Consider the following 13,680-nt stretch of genomic DNA (forward strand, 5'->3'; position numbering starts at 1 on the left):
GTGTTACGCTTAGCTGCTCAACTGTGCCTTCTTACAAGCATAGAATGGAAGGGTCACTTTCAGAATCATTGCTCAAAAGCGGCAGGATTTAGAGAAAACGTCTTGACTACCGACTGTTTCAATGAATGAAATGGGTAAAGTATTAACAAAAGATCAAGAAATATTTTTTCTCAGGTTTTTACAGAAACTACACGTAAGTCACATTTCTGACTCTTCAAAGCATAAATATGGTAAAATCAATCTATAGGTTCTGAGAAACCCTTATACAGTATATTTATGACAAAGAAGCCACTGGAAAACGAAACAGAATACTGGAAATTACAAATGAAGGTTGAATTGTCTTTACTTGTAAATTTTGTCAGTCTCAATAAATGAAGAGATTTCCAATCGGTATAATAAGAGCATGTTTATGCTTCTATAGTAACATCTTGATGTGTATAACCGAAATGTATCCCGTGGAGAAAATTTTGGTTTGGTTTGGTTTTTAGTTTATAGTCCCATTCAGTAGGGAGGCTACATGAGACTTAGACCTACAGGTTAACGTGGAATTCGAACCACATGAACTTTCACCGGAATCGAACTCGGATCTGCCATGCCCATGTCATAGGCACGTACGTAAACACTTAACTACGAGGATGCTCCAATTGAGGAACGTAAATGTATCAGAATGCCATTATAATTCGAAATTTGCCAAAGGATACACTTGGGTTATAATTTTGTCTATATCTAAGTAATTCTAGTACGAACTACTAACTATTGCGTGGATTCCTCGGTTCGGTTCCAGAATTTTAGGACGTGACCTAACATGCGAGTCAACTGACAACATAATTGAATACGTAAGTAATGATACTTCGATGGATGGGGATCTGATATGTGGATAAAACTTAATTCATAAAAAAAATCTTGCTTGCAATAGCCCTTCATGGACTATAATTACGTAGATGTTTACGGGTGTTCATGTCTTCGTGGTTCTGTCTCCTCTCCTATTGGCATACTCTCTCGAAAGCAACTCTCTTTTTAAACTTACTCACAACGTTCAGTACCCATCCGACTCCGTCCACCCACACCTAATTTTGCCTTGACTGAAACTTGTTTACCTTGAGTTGTATAATATTACTAGCGCACACAAGGAAAAAAAAAAAAAAAAGATGTCCAAAGATACGGCATATTAACCCATAGTTCTCATGTAACTGAATAAAATGATATGAAAGTGTAAATCCTTATGCGTAGTTTTTGAGAAAGACGAAAATTTTATTGTAAACATAAAAATTGATTCTGTACGATAATAATCTTGCTAATTATTAAGATGAAAATGAAATATACCCTCATATTACGTTTTCACTAATGAGCCAGTAAGGTTAATGAGATGTAACACAAACTTATGATTTTTAATTTTAATTTAATTATAATAGTGTCTAAAGATGATACATATGTAGATCGCATCGAACTAAACAAAACTGAATGCTTTGGAATAAATTCTCACATATTGTTTTCAAAAAAATCGAGAAAAACTAAGTTTTTATGGCGATAAAAAATATGTCCTTTGTTATCCATAATGACTGATAGTGTTCTTTTTATTTATTCTGGTGAGACAGATTGTTTATTTATTTATGTACTATACTGGGTGTATCAAAGTCTGGGCCCATAGGCCAACTTCGGTATCAGTAAAGATAACAGAAAATAGAAAAGAGAGGAAAGTTAGTGGAAATATGCCAATCAATCGAAAATGGTGGATTTTTTCCAATCGCACCAGCCGTTCGAGCTCCACACTAGTAAGTTCAGTGCCCCATGTTACATGAAAAAAAAGCAGCGTTGCCAATTCAGCAGGCTGTATCTTTGGTTTTTTACCAAACCAACAATACAGTATTGCTGGGAAACGAAATCAAAGTTGTCCTAGGTTCACTCACACAACAATGTGTACGTTCCCCGTGCCACTTTTTTGCGTGCTCTTATGTTCCCGTTCAAACAACCTGTTGAACTGGAAACTTTACTTTTTTTATTTCATATAGGTTGCGTTAGTAATGAGAAGCCCAAATGGCTCATGAAACTGGAAAAAATTCCACCATTTTGAATTGAAAACTTTTTTCTATTTTCAACAATTTTCCTCTCTATCCATTTCTCGTACCTTTACTAATAACGGAGAGAGTCTTTGGCCTCGGACTTTTGATACACCCGGTATATGTAAAAAAAAAATACAAGATCGTATCTATTGCTTCTTTTCTCCTAACGGTGACACATCCCTTAACAGTGGCGCACATACTGCTTCTAAATGATGCATTTTTACACAAATTTTTCGTCGCTAACTGCTTTACAAACCACCTAATTTCCCCTGAACTCTCAAAAATGTCAATGACTCAGATTGCATCATGACTATCATCTATTCTACTGGGACCTCTGATTAATAAACTATATCCTTCTCCATCCATTGTATCTATATGTATATAAAAATGAAAGTTACTATGTTTCTGACTTTGTACCTCTTGAACCAACTGAACGATCTCGACCCAATTTTCAACATGGGGGCGCGGTGGCTCAGTGGTAGAGCGTTCACCTCTGGTGCTTGGGGTCCCGGGTTCGATCCCAGCCTCCGCCAAGTGAACTTTGTGGTGGACAAACACCGTGCTCGTGGGTTTTGTCGGGGTTCTCCCGTTTCCTCCCACTTTCTTCATTCCACCATTTCACTCATCTCTCATAATCACCGTCTCCTTTAGCCTAACCGGCATAACCGTGGGACGTAAAACTTAAAGATTTCATTTCATTTCATTTCCAATTTTCAACATGGATGAGGTTCGAGCCTGGGATGATTTTTATAATTTCAATTTGACGGTGCAACTTAGAGGAGGGAGACGGGGAGATATTTAAAAATGATCGAAAATTACCGATATTAGTGCCGAATCCATAGTTTTTGAGGTCACTGAGTCGAACAGTGACACTTTCGATGCCATTTAAATCCCGTGCGAGGAACGGGTATTCTGCTAGGACATAATAAACAGAAACAAAACTAAAGGAAATAAAGGAATAGTCCAGCGGCCGTAATACTTCCACGATCTGAAACAATAAAGAATCTTGAAATATTCTCATTGTTATTTCTAATTCGTCACAGTTCTACAGAGAAAAAGCGTTTTATTTCTTGAAAACTTTTTTTTTTAGTTCTTTTAATTTGTTTTCTTCTCTGAAGGCCGCAGTAGTATTTCTTTAGAGCAACTGCATATTCCTTTCAAATCGTCTAAACATGGAAAAGTCACCGTGAACGTCTGTTCGCAAGATTCACAAAATGCATATCACATAACGGTGACCACAATGCAATTTCATTTTTTTCTTAATGCAACAACTGCCTTTACCTCATTTACTTCAATGTAAAATGATTTCTTCTTTCTTCACTCAACTCAACATGTAATTCGTTTCCAATTACAAAATAGTTGCACACTCATGTCTATGGGAAGCACAAAAACGAAACAACTTTTTATCAAAGAACAGAAATGAAATTGGCGATGTAGCTGTCTCAAGTCTTCCATGACCATTTTTTTTTTCTTCTGTACGAAGATACATTAGTTACCGTTTCCTCAACAATCAAGTAGCATTATTTTTGCTTTCATCATTTATGGGCACAATGATGTTCTTGTTGCTTCTACGTTACCATGGAATGATTTTAAACTTTTTCAATTCCATAGAAGCATACATTCAGCTTTGATTTACGTATTTCCAGTTCTAACATTAATAGAATACTGACTTACTGTTTACGACTTTTCACTTTCCTATGCACTGAAACTTAACAGGAAGCAGGATGTATTAAGAATTTCAATTTAACATGGGCCATACACATTTTTCATTAAGGATAACTGAAGTGGTTATCATGAGAAAAATATATGTCCACAGAAGAAATCGGACTGTTTCTCTATTTCCTAGGTTTCTCTAATATTCTATTTCATTGTTGAACGTTATATGTGATTTGACACATTTGTTTTCGCTTTCCATCGAACTCTATGGAAAAAAGAATTTTCTGCAATTATTCCTCCAAAATTCGTCATATTCCGAATGTCATCATCTTATGTTCTTTGTATTATTGGTCACTATCATCATGCAGAATTTTGTTAGGATTGGTTGAGCGAGGAGTGTAAATGTGGTAAATGTGCAACCAAATACACGAGTTGAGGAACGGACGCTTCGCTCTAGAAAATATAACATGCACTTCAACTAAAAATAATCATCATTTAAGTGATTTGACGCAGCTACAGCTCTTGCAAGATACGAAAGCTTGAAGCTTTCAGATTGGATCAACAACAGTCTAATACTCAATATTATTTTGTCCGTGTCTCTGGTATAGTCAAGCAATTAAAGAGCGATGTTCGTGCCCGAGTCTATAGGTACGATTCCGAGCTGCACGAATTAGAGGAGGCGAACTCCGGTCTTAAAATGAAAACCAGCTGAGGGCGCAAAATCCCAACTAAAAACATGGGTAACCGTCCATAGTCCTCTGTAGACCGTAACTGTAAGACATTTTGTAAGTGTCACTAGGATGTATTTTTTTTTCTAAGTGTCACATTATCGCTATGAAATATCACTTAATATTGAGTTAAACTTATATATATATATATATATATATATATATATATATATATATATATATATATATATATATATATATATATATAGTATATTCCTTTCTACGATGAGTTACATAATTCAACAATTACCATTATATAGATCTGTAAATATGTTTTAGATAAGTGTTTTCCAAACTTTCTTTCAAGTTCAGACTACTTTTGTTAATTACAATGTTCTATAAATCACCCTCCTCTTCACAGACAAAGGATATATCCTTTGTCTGTGCTCCTCTTGTCCCCTTCGAAAGCAAATTTATCATTAAAAAAAAAAAAAAAACATTTTGAGCATATTGTATTACATCTGTACATTTACATCTTTAAAATAGTATTAAATAAAATTTCCTTAATTTTATGTTGTATTAATAGATGGTAATACATATCTGTTTGTTTTTAATAATTGAATGCTACCAAGAATATTTTATAATAATACATCCATAGAATTAGTATAATCTTTACCTTATTAAATTAAATTGTACAATCTATTTTTTACGAGATTCTCAACTGTAGCGTGCAAAACACATTTTTTTTTGACTAGTGTTCAATCTAAGAGGACCTCAAGAACAGACCTCGAGGACCACAGTTTGAGAAACGCTGTTTTATATATCTATTCAATTTAAATGTAACATCACTCTAGTTACGCATATAAAAAAGCATTATATCTAAGAAGCCTTACCTGGATTGTCCTGAACAATTCTGTGATAAGATCAAGAAATAGTCCAATGATTCCATTGACAGCACATTATGTTTGTATATACATAAATCTACAAAGCCAAATAATGAAGCTATGTTTTCTGAAGTCACTTAAGAAAGAAAGTGCCACTGATTGGAAATGTATGACAACAATCATTGATTATTATCTATTTCAATTAGGCCTATCCTTGGACGTTGATAATTCTGGAGTACAAACATATCTAAATCTTAACGTAGTTCTTATCATCGCAATTATAATTGTAAAGAGTAAGTAGCAGTGTATCTTGATTTGCTTCTACGTACAGGACTTAATTTTACCTATATGATCAACCAATCTGCATCTTGTGTGATTTCAACTATCTGTCTGAGATAATTTCTTTGACCATATCACATCCAAGAAGTAGTTCGAACAGGTTAATTAGATTTTTATATTATTATTTTGGTGTTGTTTTTTTTTAATTTATTGTAAATGTCATGAGAGATACTGTGTTATGTTATAGTTTTCTTTTGAGTTTACATCGTAACTTGTTATCTCAAAAATGAAAGGACACGAAGACTATGGGAATTCTGGAGTGACTTCATAAGTTTACGAGATATACATTAGTTCCTGTCGGGACACACCCCTCCCTCTCCAAAATCCCGACTTTTCTGTAAATTTAGTCTAATTTTAGAGATGGTTTTACAATTTTTAAATATAATTTATCATCATATTAACTCTAAACCCCTGAAATCTTTGGACTCCTCCCGAAATAAATTTCTGCATGCGTGCCTGGTTTCTATTATTAGTTTTATCCATTTCTGTATTTTTTTTCTTTCGATTTACGTCGGCCTAGGAAGAGAGAATTTACAGGAATTATTTGCTACTTTATGTAATTAAATTCCACTCGAGAATTGGTATTATGGATAAAACCTAGTTTTGCATATCAGTGAATTATGAGAGAAAAATTTTCCGACATCACAAATTTCCATGACGTTGAAACTAGCTTGACCACACATCTCAATTAATTGGAACTGTCCCATTTTTGAGAACACAAAATATTCTCCGGATTTTTTTTTTTTCAAGAATATATTTTGTCAACACAAAACCCCATAATTAAGTTTTATTGTAATATAATTATATGTTCATTAACTGTTTCCAAAGCTTTCCTTGTAAACCAGAAATGTAGGTGCGCGGTTTATGGTCATAATTACTGGGTACCCAAATTTTATATTAGGTCTATAAGAAAGGTCTTGAAAGCAATATTATTACTTCATGTAATAGCATTCTGCAGATAGACCCACTATTTGGCTCAATTTTTAAATATTTTATATTCTTCATTGTCTTTAAGCTACTCACTAAAATCCAATGAAGTTAGGGCTGAGCTTAGTAAAAAACATTTCCTTTTATTCTTGGAACCACAGTTGTGGTTTTAAAAGGAAAGTCGCAACCTTATTAGCTAAGTCCACTAATGCACTAGAAATTGTTATAAGATAGATAAATTGTATTAAACAAAGAAATTGTTTGCATTTAAACAAACGTGGTCACGGCAGAAGCCGTCATCAAAATGGCGCGGGAATAAACCCAAATTCGCCCGTGTTAAACGATATTGTTATAAAGTAAATCCATTGTAGAGAATAAAAGTAGTGATGCCAGGGATGTCAACACACAAAATAAAGATTGAATCCAAATAAAAATAAAGCCAAAAAATAGCACTTGTAGTAAACGAAAACATAGTACGAAACGGGATCTAGAAACAATCCACGGAACACTGACGCCATGTGGGCTAGAACTTCAATTTCACCGTAAAGAGCCTTAATTATGCATACTACTTTTCAATTCTTCATATTCATGGTCGAAACGTACGTAAAGTAGCTTCTTAGAATTATTCTATGTATTTTTGTATATGTATTGACAGCGGCAGGCAAGTCATTTAAGTAAAGTCGTGTAACTGAACACAATACATTGAAATTCACATGGAAAGAAAATCCTACGTTTCAAAATGCAGGAAGCGAGGTCAGGAATTCATAAACTAATTAGCAAGATGACAAATAGTTGGTCACTACAAATGAGAAAAACAAATTAATTATAACTCAGAACAAGGAAGGGCTTTAGAAATTCACCTCACCCCACTCCAAACGACTACTATGCTTTCTTTATTAAAAAAAAAAAAAAAAACTTCGCATTCTTGCCGCTACCATATCTTGCACCTGCTGCAGTTCACGAGTTGAATAGCAATTTACAGTGCTCTTTCAAAAGAAATGGTTTCTGACCCATAAACACCTTCTCAATAGATCCTCTTTTCATGGTCACCATGCAAACTACTTTGCCTTGTTAGATACAACTCACTAATGTTCACATACATCTTCTTCACTGTATAGCATGCATAGTTGGGTTTTGCGGGAAAAAAAAATCTTGCGCAACGAAAGGTAAAGCAAGGGTTCGCTGTTTCTTTAATAAGAAATGTGGTTGTAATGTGTCTAACAAATAACTTATAATGCACTTTGAAAATGAGAACAATAAAAATCGCACAAAGTTGGGATACTTAAAAATTCCTTCCTATTTTCATCTATTTGATTTTTCTTTAAAAAAAATATCAGAAAGATGCTTATACATCATAATCGACGAAATTCATCCGATCTTCAAGTATGACATGATGGTAAATCTTGACAAGCTTAATATGCATATGAAATATTATGGTGAGCAAATATTTGGTTTGTGAGTTATACATAATCAAATTTTGAGTTTCGTCGATTTTTTTTTAACATACTAGTTTCAACGAACGTTTCTGAACCCTCTATGTCTGTCTGTGTGTTTTATTATTATTATTATTATTATTATTATTATTATTATTATTATTATTTGTGCATTTTTCAATTTTGAACCCTCCATTCAATAAAGCATCAAAAACTATCTCAAAGAAGTGATGGAATTCTTCGCGTCACTCTTACCATTCCCGAGATATTGGCCAAAAAAGGTCTGATCTCGGAAGATTTCAGAAGTCATATCTCGGGAACCGTAAGCCATAGAGAGATGATATTGATGTTGATCAATACCTAAGAGGATGGTGAACATTTTGGTACCAAATAGTAACCACTGGCCAACTGGTCACCGTTCCAAAGATCTTGGCCTAAAAAGTTCGGATTTCGGGATATTTAAGAAGCCATATCTCGGAAACCGTAAGTCATAGAGATGATATTTTGCGAATTTTTCAATATTGAGCTCTCCATTTTGAGCATGTGTCTTTGTAAAACAGCATATCGTAGAATGTTTTAACAGACATGTTAAACAAAACATGTGGGAAAAGATTTAGTACTCAAGGAAATTATAAATGGACAGATATATTACAAGAATTGTTTAATGAGTATAATAATAAAGTACATAGAACAATTGGTATAAAGACTGTAGAAGTTAATAAAAAAAATTAATTCGTTTTAAGTTCGTTCTGGCACTGCTCGTAGAGCATTCTCAATCGTTTAGTGTCCCCAAAAGTTGTGTCTTCTTAGTCGTTCTTTAAGTGGACTTACATAGGTTTTAATTAGCACCAATTTTAATTATTGTGATATGCCAAATTCTCCTGAATAAGTCAATATAAGCAGTCAATTTTCTCAAGTATTGATGATTCGTTAAATTTAACATAATTTAACTCTTTCAGCCTGTGAAAATCGACAATCATAATGTCACGATTGCATTCGGAAGTTTGGCTGCCACTTTATAACTGATTGTTGATGAAAGGGTTACCAACTAAACAGTAAAGAACTTCGACAACCATATATTCAGAAATCCAGTTATGCTAGTATAGAAATATTAAGAAAGTTGGTAAAAATGCAAACTAAACTTTCTGTTGACTAAATTTATTTAGTTTCTCTTTCGCATAAAAATATACTTTTCTGCTATTGTGAGTCCTTCACATTGCCAGCAATGTTAGTTATTTCTTCAAATAATCAATTTCTCAAGTTATCAAAACAATATTTATTATTATTATTATTATTATTATTATTATTATTATTATTATTATTATTATTATTATTATTATTATTATTATTATTACTGTCTGCTAACGTTAAAAAATTACCTGAAAACACTTCTAAGTAAAAGGAAACAAACATCCTGTACCGGACAGACTGTAATGAGTAGCGTTGAAAACTATGAGAAATTTCCCACGATTGCATCCGCTGCCCATTCGCTCTGAGAAGAAGACAACTCATGCTGCCATAAAAACTTTTAAGATTTCTTGAAACTATAATTATTAGGTTAAACGGATCTTATTATAGCACAGGTTGCTGATTTTTTTTTAAAGTGGAATTTTACTATATATTAAGACCCAAATAACATTAAATCTGATTGATTTACAGTTATGAGTTAAAAAAAATATTTGCTGGAAAAATATTTGTTTAAATTCTTGAACACGGTATCTTATTAACTATAAGTCTTTAAAAAAAAACTAATAGAATATTTTTTCAATAATTTGATATTGTAAGTATTTAGAAAAGAATATCTAGTGTTTGCAAAAACAAAACTAGTGATTATTCTCTTCTTAACCGAAACAAGTATAATTTACACCGATATACGAATAAGATAATAGAGAAAACATTAAATATTATAGATGTAAATATATAAATATTAAATATATAAGTTTAGTGAACGTGTTCTCCAAAGTTTTTTGAATTAATTATATTTTAAGTAAACTATCTTTCAACTGAATCATAATACGAATTCTACAAAGGCAGATCGATTGTGACCAATCTTATTCTTTTTACAGATTACACATACCTCGCTATAAAAAGTAATTTGTGGGCAGTAAATGCAATATATATCGACATGTCTAAGGCCTTTGACTCCACTGACCATATATTACTTATAAGATATCAAATATTGGACGGTCATTATCATATATTGAATAGTTTGAGAGCAATTTATCATCAAACAGAACTTTTTAAGGTAAAAATGAGCAATTAAACATCTAGTCAAGGTCAAACAGGGAAGAAAATATCTAAAAACTCTCCTTTCAGGACTCTTCTTGTCTCTATATTCATTAACGATTTGATCGAAAAAATCAAACATTCGGAAAATATTTTTGTATGCAGACAACAGTAGTTCACAATGACTATCATAATTATTTCTTACAAAGAGATTAAGATACAAAAATAACTGCTACAGAAGTAATTTATTACAGGCCTATATCAACTGTGAAAAAACTAAATTTATGACATTTACTAACAACATTCAGTATTTTGTCAGCACATATACAGTCAATGGTGTGGCAATACACAAAAAAGAAGAAGTTAAATATGTAGGTATTCTAGATGACAGATGTGATCAAAATGTAGTAGCCATATAAATGACACTATGTACAAAAGAACGAGAAAAGTTGTAGGTTTTATATTCAATCAATGCATGATTTTAAAATGGTAATTCACATGTACAGAATACTTATTATTATTAAGTATTCCGCCTTTTGGCAGGTTCTGGGGCTAACGAGTTTTTATACTATTATTATTATTTCTTTGGGCCTGGAATTGTTTCTTTCGATCTTCAACTTCCTCTTATAACTCCCAATGTTTTCTTCTATTTTCCAAAACATCGATCAATTATGTTCTGATTCTTCCTACTCCTCGCTTTCGTTCCATCTTCCCTTCTATGGCGGTATGAAGAAGACAATTTCTTCGCAAGATGTGTCCTTATGTAAGGCACTTGTTAGATGTAAACTATAATTTGATTCAGTTATATGAAACATTATCTCTAATACACTAAAAAAAGCGGTAGGAATGTTTTGTTAGACTACCATGCTATAGAATGTATTGGCTAAGCTATTGAGAACTCCAAGCTCTATTTGAAAGAAGGAAATTTCCTAATAAATCGATTAATCAAATGATATAAAACAATAAGTACTGCAGAGAATATTGTTTGGAAAATATAGGCAGAAGAGTACTAAATTATAGAATAAGGAATATGTTTCAAATGTGGAATTGTAAACAGAGTTACAAAATCTTATAATTTAAATTAAGCATATAGGAACAGAACAAAAAAGATACAAAGTTATGACAAGTACAGAGTAATTAAGTGCAAATCTTTGATTTAATTTAAATTAAGCTCATAGAAATAAACAAAAATAACATAAAATTATGACAAGTACAGAGTAATTAAGTACAAATCTTAGATTTTATTGTTCATTTTTTATCTCCAGTAGATTTAAACCAACATAACAATAAAGAGAACATATTTTAGCTTGATGTTAGCTAGAAAATTGAATAATGTGTTTACATGAAACTTTAATTATGATGGTTTGCAAACTGTATTTTAGAAAATTGACTGTTTTCATTTGAATCTTGATTTTAATAAGATCATTTTAATTTTAACAAATTTGTATATTTTAACATTCAGACAAGGATCTTAATCTGTTCAGTTGGTGTGTTCAGTGTATAAGGGAATCAAGTCCACTTTTGGGTCATTTTGGATATATTTAATCTTAGAGATCTATTTCGGAAGCTAGTTTCAGAACTTAAAAGATTCATGTTCAGATATTGTAATTGGATATATTTAACCTTAGAGATCTATTTCGGAAGCTAGTTTCCAGGGCCTAAAATTAAGTGGAGTACTCCACACTTTGTGGAACTGAAGGAAAGGAGTGTGGAACTATAATTCTTAAAGTGTGGAGTGGTATTAATGTGAGTACCTTACTTTTCTCGGATTATGTATTTAAATTCGTTTAGTGTGTCAAACTAAGTCTTACTAATTCAATACATTCATTATGCTATGAGTTACTCAATTCCATATAACTGCCAGTATATGACATTAAGCCAGAATTAATACGTATAGATATCTCCTAGATGGCAGGGAAAACCATTGCCAATTTTGAGGTGAAGGAACTTTTTAACTATATTTAGTTTTCAAACGTTTTCGGTTGCATTCATATAGTTTTAAAATATGCAACTAACTGCACGTTTATCTGTTGTTTCAATAGGACATTACACTTTTCCAATATAATGAAATGTGTTGTTTTGTAGATAAAAATTACACGATCCTTTGAATCCGTTATAGAAATATGTACTACCAGAGATAACATACATCAATAACCGCCAAAAATTTAGCCGAAGCACCGTAGACTCTCAACAACCAATCATAACCCAGGAAATATTATCCGTTCGTAAGTTTCATGGGAAAAAATCTCGCTAGCCGGCCGGGTTAATTCTTTTGTCTATAGATCAGTGGTCGCTGTTTGGTGATGATGCATTCTTGTCTTTGGTAAAGTAATTTCTTTACTTTAGAAACAATAACGAAAATGGAACAGAGGAAGGAAATAAAGAAACAAAAGGTAAGCCAATGTTTCTTTAATTCGTCTTTATGCCTGCAGACACGACACCTGACACATGGTTCCCATTTAGTCGATTTACCGGTACTTTGTGCCTAAAAGCAGCAAAGGGTATTCAATTTTCCATGTTGCTGGGCGCTGGACATTAGGTCTATTTATTTTTATATGGAACATTGGAATTCAAAGCCTCAGTAAAATTATACAGGGATCCCTCCAGGAATTTCCTAGTGTGGGCACCTACTACTGACTAAATATTACCCAGTTTTGACAAATCGCGCTCACAGTCAGCAGTATGAACAGGTACAGTAGGCAGTAGCCTATAACGCAGTAAATTTGAGCCAAGTTGGGCATGTTGGAGGAAAGAGTACATGTTCTTGTCAGTGGAGAAGTACTTCAACTCGGAGTATTTTTTATTCTTTTCACGTATTAACGCGGCAATTTTAAGTGTGGGTAAGGTACACGGCGGAATTTTAGTGTAGTGCGGCGTCCCGGTGATGCTAAGTGCGGAAAACGACGCCCCACGTGGAGAGATCCCTGAAAATAGGTACGCCTACTAATATAAGAAACGTAACATCTGTTTCTGTTTCTTCGTCATTACTTTCCATCGTTTTGTGTATGCTGCAGTGATAATGAGGAGAAAGTAGAATGCTGTAGACTAGTCCCCCAGTATCGCTTTTATGAACCAACTATATATATATACACCGGGCGATTCAATAAGAACGTACCAGGCTTATATCGCAGCTAACACTGCACGTAGAGCCTTCAAACAAAAAATTGCATTACCAAATCGGATGTGTAGAATGCAATAAAAATAGTAGCGAGATCAGTGGCGTCTCGTGAATACCTTCAACGGGGGGCAACTTCAAAATTTGCAATGGAAAGTGGTATAACTGTTGGAATCGTTCGAAAGGACATTAAACGTAAGGCAACTTTTAGAGGACAAACTTTGTCATATCCTTTCCCATTTAGCCGCTAGAAGCGTTGTTGCAGACTTGTATCTGACTGCCCGTAGCAGGGCTTTATCTCAGCTAATAATGCACATAGAGCCGTCAAACAAGCAATTGAACTACCAAATCGTATGTGTAGAATGCAATAAA

General features: G+C 33.2%; 1 protein-coding gene across 10 annotated transcripts in view; it reads right to left on the reverse strand.

Annotated features, from left to right (window-relative positions):
* The window catches only part of Rbp (RIMS binding protein), a 591,180-nt gene that overhangs the window by 361,567 nt on the left and 215,933 nt on the right, over positions 1 to 13,680 (reverse strand). The gene's annotated exons all lie outside the window — the stretch shown is intronic.

This window comes from Thermobia domestica, chromosome 8 (assembly GCF_964235325.1).
Source record: "Thermobia domestica chromosome 8, izTheDome1.hap1.1, whole genome shotgun sequence".
NCBI classification, from domain to species: Eukaryota; Metazoa; Arthropoda; class Insecta; order Zygentoma; family Lepismatidae; genus Thermobia; species Thermobia domestica.